The sequence below is a fragment of the Lontra canadensis genome, unplaced genomic scaffold (assembly GCF_010015895.1).
Source record: "Lontra canadensis isolate GAN:19392208 unplaced genomic scaffold, GSC_riverotter_1.0 scaffold69, whole genome shotgun sequence".
In the NCBI taxonomy this organism is placed as follows: domain Eukaryota; kingdom Metazoa; phylum Chordata; class Mammalia; order Carnivora; family Mustelidae; genus Lontra; species Lontra canadensis.
Window position 1 is genome coordinate 5,150,253 of NW_022631063.1, and position 14,882 is coordinate 5,165,134.

Below are 14,882 nucleotides of genomic sequence, written 5' to 3' on the forward strand. Positions count from 1 at the left end.
GTCTGTTTCAATATCACTTTGGAATTTAAACTTTTAATTATAAAATTATATAATTTTATATAGTTTTATTATGTTAATTAATATAATATATATAATTATATATTATATAATTGATATTATATTAATTATAAAATTATATAATTTTATATAGTTTTATTATGTTAATTAATATGTATATTCTATATTATATAATTGATATTACATTAATTATAAAATCATATAATTTTAATTATAAAATTGTCCATATCTTCATATATTTATTTAAGATTTTATTTATTTATTTGACAGACAGAGATTACAAGTAGGCAGAGAGGCAGGCAGAGACAGAGGGGGAAGCAGGCTCCCTGCTGAGCAGAGAGCCCGATGCAGGACTCGATCCCAGGACTCTGGGATCATGATCTGAGCCAAAGGCAGAGCCTTTAACCCACTGAGCCACCCAGGCGCCCCAATACCTTCATATATCTTGTATGTTATTTCCTGTATTTTATAAAATGTATCCATCATTATTATTTTGAAGTTTTTATCTGCAAACTCAAATATCTACATCTGCTTCTTTTCCGTTTTTTTTCTTCTCCGTTACTAGTGACAGTGTTCTCTTTGTATGCTTACCCTGCTCTTTTAATTGAACATCAGACACTGTGTTTCCAAAAACAAAAATGAAAAATTTCCAGGTGATATTATTTTCATCAGAGAGGTTCAGCCTTTCCTCTGCTAGGCAGATGGAGCGGAGGGGGAAGAGGCTGACTACCTTAATTTAGGGTTTCATTGAGAATCTGTCAGATCCTATTTTTGTTCTACTTTTCAGAAGTCTTCAGCTTGGATATTTAGCCTCACACCCTGAGAAGCTCCAGAATTTGATAAATGTCCTGAGAGGGAGACTGGTTGTGTTTGAGTGTACTCAAGCCACCAATTTTATCACCCGAAGCCAGATCAAGTTCCAAAATCTTTGCTATTTCATCCCCTATCTTCCAGTAAGAATCCTCATTCCTTCTCTAGCTAATTCCATACTATTAAGCACCTGCAGGGACAAAGCAGTTATTGCAGATTACTTTAGTCATTTCTTTCCTTTGAGGTCTTTCAACTGTCTTGTTCTCCTAGTAGATCTTGTTTCTGAAGTAACATGAACATGTGGACTATTCCTTTTTTTTTTTTTTTTCCCTGTATTTGGGCTTATGATGATACATGTTATCCCATGAAATGTTGGAATTTAGCAAATATTTTGGAGAGAAAACCAAATTTGAGGTCCCACTACTCTCTAATTTTGTCATTCCAGTCCGATGGAACTGCCAAAAGTTGTGTTTTCTTGTTCCCCAGCAGCAGTGCTTTTCCTGGCTGAGCGTGGATTCTCAGCCTCTAACTGCATCCAGATCAACAAATAACCTCCAGGGGCAGCCTCAGATCCTCCGCTCACATTCAAAGTTCTTGCCTTTCTTGAATTGTACTCCCTCTGGTCCTTATTCTTTGGCTGATCCCTGATGATACATACATATGCGTACGTATATATATGTATATATGCGTGTATACACACACACATATTTGTAACTGATCCAGCTTTTTAAAATTAGTCTCAGTGAGGGCATTGGTCTGATCCTAAGAAGCAACAGTCTTATGTAGGTTTCAGCTGACTACCAAACAGGTTGGTCAGATACAGGTATCAGGCACTGTGAAGATAATTTAAAGTACTTTTGTTATTGGACAGGGAGCAAATGTTCCACTTCAACTTTCTAAAATTTTTTTTTAAGATTTTATTTGTTTATTTGACAGACAGAGATTACAAGTAGGCAGAGAGGCAGGCAGAGAGAGAGAGAGGAGGAAGCAGGCTCCCTCCCAAGCAGAGAGCCTGATGCGGGGCTCGATCCCAGGACCCTGGCATCATGACCAGAGCCGAAGGCAGAGGCTTTAACCCACTGAGCCACCCAGGCACCCCCTTTCTAAAATTTTTGATACAAGGAATCACCTTATGGATCTTTCTACCTGCCTATTTATCATCTATCTATCTACCTACATATCTATCTTATAATCCATCTACCCATTTATCCATCTACCTACCCTCCTATCAGATGAAGAATGAAAATCAGTATCTGAAACAACTAAAATAATAAATGGTAAGGAAATCTAGGTGCTGATGTTTTCATTGTCTTCATGACTAAAATGAGTAAACCAAATTGTATGATAGCTAATCAGTTCTATAACTGTAAACTTTTGCTTTATCTTAGGTCAATTAATTTATGCATGCTACTATAGAGCTGACATTTACTGCTCTTAATCCATTACCAGTTATATCATGATGTTCCACCAAGTTTTCTTTTCCTATCTCGTTTTTTTCCTTTTAGCAATGTATAATCATTGAATTTTTGGATGATTATAAACATTGGAAAATTTATAATGAGAAAAAATATGAAAATAAAATTTTATTTATGTATATGTATTTAAATCGAATATATTTCCTTCCTGAAAGGGTAAAAACAGGAGGTTTGAAGAATGGTTATCTTAAGTGAAATTAAAGAACCAGTTGAAGAAATCTAACACACAGTGGAATGAGAAAGCAGGTAGTTTTGAATAAGAAGAGAAAACGAAGGAGCTATCAGTCATATCTTTGAGTAACTGACAATATGTAGAAAGAATAAAACCACTATAAACATCATTAGCATCTGTATGCAAATATAAGAGTAAAGTTGACTGCATACACATTATAGGATTGATCTTCATAATTTCAATCAAATTACTGTGATTTTAGATCTAGTGCCATTCTAAATATATAGCAAGATAACATAACAATAATCATTTTAAAATAAACATTTTGTCCTAGATTTAGACTGAACTGAATATTTTACATATCTTATTTTATTCTATTTACAATTTATTTATTTATTTTTTTTATTTGAGATAGAGCACGAATGGCAAGGAAGAGCAGACGGGGAACCAGTCTCCCCACTGAGAAGGGAGCCTGACCTGATGCAGGGCTGGATCCCAGGACCCCCGGATCATGACCTGAGCCAAGGCAGATGCTTAGCTGAATGAGCCACCCAGGCGTCCCTATATATTACAGCAACCATTTAAAGTAGTTAAATTTAGTTGTGTTTAATCGCAGATGAGTGAAGTGAAGCTTAGAGAACATAGGAAACTTGCCAATCCAAGAGGTTAGTTCGTATCAAAGCTGTGTTGAAATCCTGTGCTCTCAATCAGCATTGTCTCTAGAATCTTCTGAAATGTGCTATATAAGCACTAAGGCATTGCCACTAGCCACAAGTGGCAATTGAGTACTTAAAATGTAGCAAATGCCACAATGAAGAACTGAATTTTTAACTTTACTTAACTGTAATCAAAATTTAAATGGCCACAAGTGTCTACCGCACTGGACAGCATAGTCTAAAATAATTAGACTATACTGGCTCCTGGCCCTGAAAGATCTCATCGAGTGTACAGGAACACCATTTTAGAAGGTTTTTCTTGGAGTTGATCAGCCGGGATATCACTCCTTGACCTACTTTTAAAAGAATTCAATATTGTGTATGGAAAAATGGAATTTTACTGGTCTTTCTTAGTAAGTGACATGGAAGAGAGCTCGCTTTGTACATTTTGTACAAAATAGAGTATATACATATGTCAAGTCTTTTCTTAAGTCAAAGGGCAATTTCCTTGTTCCTTATTTGGGTTTGCTAGGAGGCCATAAGCATACACACCTAACACTGCATAAAGAAAATAATACAAGAGAGGAAAGATAGGGAAAGCTGGTTGTTTTTTATTTACTTAGGATGTATTAGGTCTTGGCATTGTGGAGCTAAATAACAATTCTTGGGGAGTTCTACCTTCTTCTAGGTCAGGTCATGCTGAGTAAGTAGGGTGACAACACAGGACATTTAATATTATGACCCCAGGAGCATGTGAGGTGACTCTTTCCCCTGACTGCTCTTCCTCATGCCAAATAATTTTAAGCTAGAATGCCTTCTTAACCCCTTCTTTCCTCGCTTTTTTAACCAGAGCTCTTTCTTTACTTCTATAAACACTACAATAATGTTATCTTTGCATGTGAAGCCTCAAAAAGCAAACATTTTCCATACCTAAGCACATTTTCTAAATAAAAATAATGCTTCCTCTTTCTGAGAATCCAAATTCCACCGGGATACATTAGAACTTTTTCCTACGTGGTTTATCTTCGTATTCTTGACTCTTAAAAGATTGAAGTTTTTCAAAGAGATAGGAGTAATTCAAGGCCTTTAAGCCCTCTTTTCCTTATCAATGCTGGTTGTCGTTTAGGCTTCCTTTCGAAGTTGAGTGCTGGCTCCATGGTTATGGCTTTAGAAGGGGTTTGATTGACTGCACATGTGTTAAAGCCATGCATACATTACTGAGGACACTGTGAGGCAGAATGCCCTCAGAGGCACACTTCTGAAAAGAGTGGTTGACTCAGGCCCCACCTATACAGAGCTCAGTTCCTAAAAATAGGTGCCAAGTTGCACCCTTTAGACACAGGGCTAAAATAAATTCAGCCGTCCCATAGACTTGCTTGATAGACCCTTCAGTGGAGCCGGCCTCCACGCCGATTGTTTTCAGGGGACTGGGAAATTTGCTGTACATGAAACCAGGGAGGAAGCTCACCAGTGAAGAACTGTAAAGATATATGACATTTTCACTGACTCGGAGTTAGGTCTCACTTTTACAGAAGGTATGTGCGATGATCGTCATTGAGACATAGCCGCTTCCTGCGTGTAACGTGTTCTTACTGATTGCTTGAGATCAGTGAAGACCATAGGTCAAATTGTAATTGTTATAAAAGAAAATATCCAACCAGATTTTGTTTTTAATATTTGGTATTACTTTATATTATGAAATGTAAAGTTTTGTATATTAACCTCTGCAGATAGTTAGCATGTTTCGTGTTCAGTGTTGAGAAATAATGAACCAGACTCCAAGCTAGAAAGCCGTGAGTGAAAATTATACTTCAGCTTATAGCTAAAAGAGAAAACTGAAAAAATTAGTGTATCTTCTATGACCATAAATTAATAAAATATACAATGAATATAGTAAAAAAAATATAAATTGTGTTACTTGGAATTTGGTGAAGGAAAGGAAGAGTTTAAAATATCTTCAGCTGTCGCAACTTGCTCAGAAAAATGTATTGAAAATTATTTTCTCTCCAGCCTCAGTTTGATTTTGTACTTCTTGCCCTAGCCACAGTCTCATCTCCTTTGGGAGTATTACTGGAGTAAGGATTAAAGAATCAGGTTCTTAGATGTTTTGCAGAATTAAGAAAACCACCACCAGTTGGATCTGCCAGCCCTAATTATAGTAACTACAAACTTAAAGAGAGAAGACTGAGATTTTACTTTAAAGGTATCATGGCCTATATACTGTTTCAAATGGATTTTTTCTGTCTTCGATTGCCTGTGAACACTTTAATTTGATCCTGTTGTGCCTGAAGTGTTTAGATGCAAGAGGCTGAAGTGATTTGGGACAGGCATTATAACAGAATATCTTAAGACTCCAACTAAAAGCAAGGACACTTTAAGATTACATAATACAGGGTTTAAATATAGCCAGCTGGTGCTGAACTGAAAGATAGTTATTTTTACCAGAGCTCCATTTGGTCACTGACGAGCTGTAGGTTGTTTAAATTATTTTAAAATTTCATGTGCAGAGTGCCAAAGGACGAGTAAAATATTTACCTCAGCTACATTCAGAGCCATGAATTTTAATATGAAAGAGCACCTGTTTTGAATTTTGAAGATATTACCATTGAGTGGCAAAATATTGGATCAGAAAGGAGGGAGTTTTGAATTCTATGCTTAAATATTTCCTACTGCTCTGCCTAATCTTTGAATATTTTACCTCCTTACTATTAACATGTAAATGCACAAGTCCCATTTTTTTAAAGTCATCATTTTAGATGTCTGCAAATATGGCAAAATGCCAGGTGTTTGGGGAAAAACGTAGTCCGGAGTAAATGTTTCTGATTTCATCTGATGTTGGGCATCTTTAAGATACTGCTTCCTTCCACCTCCTGAAAAATAAAAGTAACATTATTTAATGATCACAGAGGGTTTTACTTCAAAAGATGCTCATGTAAAAATGTCAGACCAGGCCTCAAGTCTTCTGTGAATACAGAGGAAGAGAGGGTTGGTTGACTTTCCTTTGGTTTATTTTTGGGTAAAAAGCCCACAGAGTTCATAGATCATTTCCAGTTATCTACCATTGAGAGCTATCACTAGTCAGCCAGCTCCCTGGTTCTGTCTCTCAAATTTTCCACAACTGAACAACTTATGTACATCAGTATTCTTTCTACTCACTTGGTAAAATATTACTTATGATGAGGTCATTTGGAGGTGGATTTTCCTGATAATCTTGGTCCTGGAAACTATTTCCTCTCCTCTCTGTTTCTCTCTGTCTTTGCCTCACACAGACACACAATTCTGGACCCCAAGAGACCATTTTGTAAGACTTGATTCACAGACGAGAGTTATGTCTAGATTCAGTAATTTATGGAGCAGGGCAGACAATAAATGGTTGGCAGTGTAATTCCAACATTTTTGATTGAACAGTCTGTGGGGGACAGAGCCTAATTGACATTACATTGTCCTTTTTATTTGTTTCCCACCTCTTATTTTTAAAGCATTCAAGTTATATTTTGAAAATTTAATTAAACTGTAATTTGGTTTTTGTTTGTTAGTTTTGCTTCTGAGAGAGACACTTGGTCATTCAAATTACAGGCTCATCCCTTGTGGAATGGCAGGGCAACTTCAGCTTTTCTGATTCAGGAATAACTCTTTTAGAGCATTGATTTATTCCACATAGGTGCATGGTTTTTATATGACTGTGGGATATGTTGCATTTTTTTTTTCCTGACAACAGATGTGTGGTATTTTCTGGCACTAACCAATTCTCCAATTCTCTGACACCAGTTGGGTATACAACTTAATTCAATTTTTGTACTCATTCCCAGAGTTAGAGCAGACCCCACAGATTGTCCCCATTTCAGCCACGAATTCAAGAACAGCCAAACAGAAGAGATGCATAGGGCAAAGCGGGTGGAGGAGAGTGGCACAGAGCCCCACACTCTCTCTGGGCTCCATACCTATCAATGTGTTCACCAACCTGGAAGCCTCCCAGACCCTGTTGTTTAGGGTTTCCATCGAGATTTCATTACATAGGATGATTGACAAAATCATTGGCTACTGGTTATTAGATTCAATCTGTAGCCCTTCTCTCCCTTTCCAAGGTGAGAAGTGGGGTTGAATGTTCAAACTCTTTAATCACTAGGTTGTTTTTTCTGGCAATCAGCCCCCATCCTGAAGCCATTTCTACTCCTCCTTAACCCCCACGAGAGACCAGGAGTCATCTCATTAGCATACCATAGACAGTACCCAACAAGAGATTCCAAGAGTTGTAGGAGCTGTGTGCCAGGAGCACATATGTCACATAGGTCTGCAAAATCTCTTCTTTGAAATGCTACCTAGGAACTCCGGAGTAAAACTTTCATACTATTTACTTTCCTAATCATTAGAATCCTTCTTTCACAAACATAACTAGCCTGGGTATTTTTTATTTGTACAGTATAACCAGTCAAATCACAAAGGACAATAACAGTTTGGCGACAAAAAGAGCAAAGATTTTATTTTCTTAAAAATGTTGAAAATCGGCAAATTCAATGAATTATTTGTATCAGTTTAAATACAACAAATGATGGTGTGGCTATATTTAATGAGTTTTTTTGAGCCTAAATGATGGCATAAAAATAATCTACCAGTGAGCAGTGCAGTAGGTAATCCAAATTCTTGGTAGAGTGGCTGGACTTCTTAAAATATTGCCAAGAATAAAAGGAATTTATTACACAGATAACCCAGAAAACCTCAGTGACTATTTGGTGTAACACTTTTAAGTTCTAGATAAGAAAACCGAGGCAAAGGAACATTAACTAGTAACTCTTACTAAACACAGAGAAATAGAAGCCAACTCTCTTGACTTCTATTTCAATGCTATATGTCATTCTACAAAGATTTATGCCATGACATCAACCCAATCCCATTCTACTCCCATGAGTTACAACACCTTTTTAGGTATACCTTAGTAAAGTCCTTTTTTTGCCAGTAGTAGGCTTTTGATACTTTTTGTTTTGTATTTCCTGTTCTCTCAAAATTATGAAAAATTGTGTGGGATGTCTGGATGGCTCAGTGGGTTAAAGCCTCTGCTCAGGTCATGATCCCAGGGTCCTAGGATCAAGCCCCGCATCAGGCTCTCTGCTCAGTGGGGATCCTGCTTCCTCCTCTCTCTCTGCCTGCCTTTCTGCCTACTTGTGATCTCTCTCTGTCAAATAAATAAATAAAATCTTTTAAAAACATATGGAAAATAGTGGAAAAGGAGACCTGATCCACGTATTCAGTTAAAATGAAAAATATGATGATTGCTTTATTTTTTTTTAATTTTACTAAGTATGTAAGTTTGCTCATCTTCTGTGTTAGATGAGCTTTCCCCGTCCCCCACTGTCTTCTCATTGGTACATGCTTTTTCAATACTTTTTCTGGCAGACCTTCAAGTAGATTTGTCTTTTCCATTTTTCTAATTGTATGTAGGATATATCCTGCTGCCTGGTGAACTGAACACTTTAGCTATATCTGACTGTTCAAAAGTAAGTAATTGCCAACTTGCTCTAGGCATACACACGATTTAAAATAAATATAATATGCAAATTTATTTTGGGAAATTTCTCTGTTTGTAAAATATCCAATAGCATCTTCCTAAAGAGTCTGAATATATCAGCATGTGTATTTCTAAATGCATTAACTTGGTAGTTACTACCATTGAAAACCTAAAAAAAAAAAAAATCATATCACCATTAATTTTACAAGCAAAGTCCAACATTAATAAATGGTTTCCAAACATGTTCTTCATTTAAAGTTTAGTAAATGTGGACTGAATATAAACTAATATTTGAATATCATTTACTGGGGTGCCTGGGTGGCTCAGTAGTTGGGCATCTGCCTTCGGCTCAGGTCATGATCCCAGGGTCCTGGGTTCAAGCCCCACATCAGGCTCTCTGCCCTTGAGGGAGCCTGGTCCTCCCTCTCCCTCTGCCTGCCACTCCTCTGTTTCTGCTCTTTCTCTCTGTGTCAAATAAATAAATAAATAAAATCTGAATATCATTTACTTTAATTTTTTAACTCATAGGAACTTAATTGCATTGGAATAAAATGTAGGTAGAATTTACATTATAAAGAGACTGGGTTTTTTAGCTATATAAATTTTGATAAATAGAGTCACATTTCCCCGTTGAATTGCATTTAACTTCATGGGTGCTTTATCACTATCTCTGTTGTTGATGATAATTTTGTTTGTTTGTTTGTAGTCAATACTGTCATAATAATTTAGCTTTACCTTTTCTAGCCAGTAAGCCTTTCTGTCAAATAATTTGTGGTTCATAGGTAACATAGTAAATGAGTGCTCCAGGGAAACAATGAAAAATCTTTTCATAAAACTAGGGGTCACCTTTTAATGTACCTGTATTATAAGTTAGAATTTTTGACTGTCCACACAAGGGATTTATTGCTAAATTGGAATATTTCTGGGGAAGAGACAAGAATGAAGTGAGTTTGTTCACGTTATTAAAGGTTGTCAACTCCAGCTGAAAGTGCCATTTAAAATTCACTGGGCCTGCTTCTGTTGGATCCCAAGCCATTTTCCTGAGTGCTATATAGAGTGGAAGTTGGCTGTTTCCCTACAGGGCTGACGCCCAGCAGCAGTTTTCCTTTGGAACACAGGGGCTAGAGCTAGGGATGCCAGTGGAAGAGCAATGGACGGCAAGCAGCAGCTTGCTCAGTTCCTTCTGTCCTCCGGCCCATCCCGGGATGCTCAGAGTGGGAGCAGAACCTTATCACAGCCCTGACTTCTTCAGTAGAAACTACGCTAGCTCCCTGAGTCCCAGGAGATGCAAAACCATGTATTCTTAGGAACGGAGCTGTATTAGTCCATGTCTGCTTCAGGTCCTGACTCATCCTGGGATGGGAATAATTTTAGGATTCATCACCCATGTTTCATCCAGAGCCGGACAACAGCCCCAGCTTTTATGCTGTAAAATATCAGAGAAGCGAAATTGAAAAGAAAGGCATGTGTTTATATTTAAGCTACAATCTCTTTTTTTTCCTGAAAAGATCTAGTCTAACTATTACAGTTATCGACTCAAGACTACTATTTATAGTTTCTAATGCTCCACCCTTTAAATAGAAGCTGTAAAATACCGCACACTTTGGTGCTCACCTCTTTTCACTTACCTCACCACTTCAACCCACTGGTCCCAGCTTCTTGACTATGTCATTACATTATGTTATTACCATTTCTTCCCATCACGTTTCATTATGCTCATATATCTATGCGTATACATACACATATATATGTATGTGTATATTCTTTTCTGTAAAGAATGGTGTTACTGATGCCTCTGTATTGTTTTCCATTTCTTTTACGTTCTTGAAGTGCATTTGCACGTTTAATTAAAGAAGAGTAGTCTTCAGACCAAAGCCAATAACCACAATATAATCCAGAATGACTTTCTTTTTATTCTTTGCAGAACATTGTCTGGAGAACATGACACAAAATTTTGTAAACATTTGTATTGAGAAAGTGCCAAATGACATTTTTATAACAACAACAGCAGCAATAATAATAATAAAGATAAATGTTTTCTTTGGGATTATTTTCCCTTGGATAGACTTCTTTTAAAATTTCCTGGAGTTGATGTATAAAATTTCATTATCGATATCATCTTTACATTTTAATCATCTGAGTAGTTCTTGAAATCAGAAAGATTTCTTAAATGATGTAACATGTTCTCCCATCTTGTCTTTCCTCTTCCTTCTTTTTTATCTCATTTCTATTAAAGACCTCTGAAATATATTCCTTAACCTTGAAACTGAAATTATCCTTAATGTATATGCAGTGTCCTCAGTTTATCAGAATCACAAAACACCATCTCTTAGGGCCAGAAGAGGTTCCAAATGAACCCCAGATAACACTTTATTGGGAAATCAGAAAATACTGTCAGGTGAACCCTAGTTAGTTGAACATAGACTTTGGAACCAAACCGCCTGGGTTTGAATTTGGCTCCTACACTTACTAAGTGAATGACTTCAGGCAAATTATTTAATACCTCTGTGTCTATTTCCTCATCCGATAATGGAGATACTGTTAATATCTATTTCATAATGTTGTTTGGAGGATTAAATAAATTCATAGTTGTAAAATGACTTAATGTACCTGGTACATAGTGTCGTATAAGCTTTTGCTGTTACTGCCATTATTATTATTAATACATGAGGCCTTATAACATAATAATCATTATCTCTTTCTCAGAGAACAAGATAAGAAAATAAAGTACCAAGTTTTCCTAGACACTGAACATTCAAAAAAAGCCACCACACTAAAAACTGTTGAAGAGAGAAAATCAGATTCCTGATTTAATAAGATGTTCTGTTGTTAAAGGCATCCTTACCTAAGAGATGCACTTTTCAGCTCAAATTAAATTTCTGTCCTCTCTAGAGTTGTAGAAATCTATTAAGTGCTCTCTTTCTATTATAATAATTTCAACACTTGAAACTAATAACCTTCCTGTTATTCTCGATGTCAGCATCACATTACTTCAAGGAATCAAAGTCTTCAACTACCCTCAAACCTAATGACTCTGTTTTCTTTCTGATGGAGCTGCTCCCAGCCACTTATTGGACTTTGTCATTACTTTGACTTAGTTCTTGGACTCTTGACATAGAGACCACAGTTCTCTTTATTTTCTACTAAACCTGATCTTGGCCCTCAGTGTAACCGTCCCCTCCTGAACACATTCCGCCCATCAGCTTCTCTGCTTTTATTTGCCTCATTGCTCTGCATCTTGGGTCCCCTTGCAGTGTCTGTGAGTGAAGATGGAAAAACACTCATTCAGGAGGGAGGCACAGAAAGATGGGGCTGGAGGGACCAGACTGTTTATTCAAGGGAATCTGATCAGCAAAGGCAAAGAAGAATCCAATAACTGAAAAGAAAGCCAAAAATTGGGACTCCTGGGTGGCTCGGTCGGTTAAGCATCCAACTCTTGATTTCAGCTCAGGTCATGATCTCAGGGTCATGCAATGGAGCCCTCACCATCAGGTTCCCCACTCAGCAAGGTAAGCCTCTCTCCTTCTGCCCCTTTCACACGTGCACACACCGTCTCTCTCAAATAAATAAACCAATCTTTAAAAAAAAAATAAAAGCAAAAGATCATGAGCCAATGAAAGGTGCAATGCGTCATATTTGGGGGATACAGATAAACTATAAACAGGAAAATAAATGCCAAGGTCAGAAATAAGGAGGACTAGAAATAAAATAGTATTAGAGCCTGTGATAGACCCAGGTATGCATTTCAAGCTAAGACCAAGAACAATTCAGGAGTATTGGAGGCCTGAAGTTAAGGGATCCTGTATCCAGGCTTCAGGGATGGGTGTAATAGTTTAAGGGAACCATACTAGACCTAATGCCCACTCAGCCAGGACCCCATTGTCAGCTGCAACAGTACAGCTTTCACTGACGCCCCCTCATTTCATTTGTCCCTATGTTCTTTTTTTTTTTTTAAGATTTTATTTATTTATTTGATAGACAGAGACCACAAGTAGGTAGAGAGGCAAGCAGAGAGAGAGGAGGAAGCAGGCTCCCCGCTGAGTAGAGAGCCCAATGTGGGGCTCGATCCCAGGACCCTGGGATCATGACCTGAGCCAAAGGCAGAGGCTTTAACCCACTGAGCCACCCAGGTGCCCCGTCCCTATGTTCTTGAGCTAAATTTACCTCAACAAAAACCAATTCAACATTTTCCCCTAATGTATGATTTTTGCTTCCATTCAAAGGCTGCCTCTGTATAAATTATATATATATATAATTTATGTATATAATATATGTTATATACACTTCTTATCACATTCAACATTATTCCTGACAATCCTAGATGTTGTCTATTCTAATATACAACTGGAAAATTTGAGAATGGAAACAAGTTCGTGGGTAATACTTTAAAAAAAAAAGTCTATGTTGAATTTTGAAATGTTTGGCAGTGTACAATTAGGGCTTAAATAGTCACTAGAGATAGACACTGGGTATAATATAGATGAAGCCAAGAGCTGATGGCGTGTGTGTGATAAGACAAAAACAGAAGACTAGGGATGGAACCCAGGAGATTATACATGGTTGGGTGTCAGGGAATTTTTCAGGAGACTGGTCATGATAGATGAGTGTTATTTGTATCTGGTCTAAGCTACTCACGAACTCCATACTCAGGTTTGAGATTTTTTATAAAGAACAATGCAAAGAGTGCTGCAAAGCATCAGCATTTTTAATTCCTCCTTCTGAGATACTTCCTGTAATGACAAGTGTCAGGCTTGGTGAGGTTTATGACATTTTCCTCAGGCCCTGCACTGCTGGTGAATGAGACCTAGGGCTTTCTGTCACATCTGCTTTCCTTGGCAAGCTTCCGATTCGGAAGTACACTGGGACACCCTGGAAACTTTCTGAGGTCCTCCTCCTAGCTCTCACAAAACAAACAGGATACTACTTGTGATTAGATGGTCCTCCAAGGAAAAATGTGTGTATGTCAGTGTTTGCATGTTCTGCCTATACTCCTGTGCTTGGCCCACTGGACTGGGGAGGCTAGTATTTTCTTCTGGACCAAACCGTAATGGAGACATGAATGTATCTGGAATTTTTTTAGCTATAATATTTTTCTAATTGCTTTCTGAAGATATATAATAATGGAAGAATTTTTGGCAGAGATTTAATTTGGCAGAAAACCCAAAGTTGACTGGTTTCACTTTTCAAGAAAACATTTTTGTGTGGTTCTAATTTTCACTTGCTCATGTGGTATCCTGTGGAGCATTTTTGGTGATGAGCTGGATTTCATTGTGGGAGACTCACAGGTTCACAGGCAAGGAGTTTATTTTTGCTCCCTCCTGGAAGCTCTAATCCCAATTTTCACATCTCTGGGCTGCTTAAACAACTTCTGTTGCAGAATTTGGAATTTGTTTTCTACCCTTTAAAAAGAAGTAGGAGAGAGAAAGTAACAAAATCTGTCAACAGGAACCATCAAAAGATGGGTCTTGGATCTTGCACTATTATTTCTAGACAAATTCATTTGATAAATGCTTCATGGTCATCCACTGTGTATCAGCCATGATATCAAATGTTAAGGAACTATGATGTTGGCTGTCTGACTCTCAACTGTCCATCTAGAATTTTAGTTTTAGATGACAATAAAAATTTAATAACTGCTTCAGCAAAAATGTTAGGAAAGATTCTGCCACTCATTGTTGGGGAAAGCACAAGCATATCATTCTTAGACATGCTTTATATTCTTCCTATTCTCAAATGAGAGCCCATGAGGAGCATTGGGGGCCACTCAGTGATGGCCAACCTTCCATATACACAATGTATGTGTTGCCATTTTGTAAACTGATGAAGCTAAGAGATTCTTTGACTGAAATCATGGTATATATTGTTAAGCAGACAAGACTTAAGAGATGGAAACTGATGCTGAGCTCTTGGCTAGTGGTTGATAACCTGCAATTGTCATCCTGTGTCTAAAATTTTAAAAATAATATCTGAAGACAAAGAGATGCTTAACATTACATCTGAGTTCTTCCCTTTCAGGTGAGTTGTCCTGATACCGTAGCAGGTCACACTAAATTGAAATGCATTGTCCCTCTGCCCAAGGCTTTTGGTACCTAAAATGAAGAGTCTAGGGAAGTGATTCTATTTTAAAGCTTCATATGGAATTTTACAATGAAGCCCAATATCTAATTTTTATATTGCTTTTTTTACATTTCACTCCCCCCAACTTCACTCTTTTTACCTTCTTTCACACTTGAGTTTAAATACCATTG

At 37.3% G+C, this 14,882-nt stretch overlaps 1 protein-coding gene across 2 annotated transcripts in view; it reads left to right on the plus strand.

Annotated features, from left to right (window-relative positions):
* Window positions 1-4,485: 4,485 nt before the first annotated feature.
* XIRP2 (xin actin binding repeat containing 2) overlaps window positions 4,486-14,882 on the plus strand; it is a 73,810-nt gene continuing 63,413 nt past the window's right edge. For both annotated transcript variants that reach the window (XM_032880365.1, XM_032880366.1), the window contains exon 1: window positions 4,486-4,666. The gene's annotated coding sequence lies outside the window, so the exon portion shown is untranslated. The remainder of the gene's footprint in view (window positions 4,667-14,882) is intronic.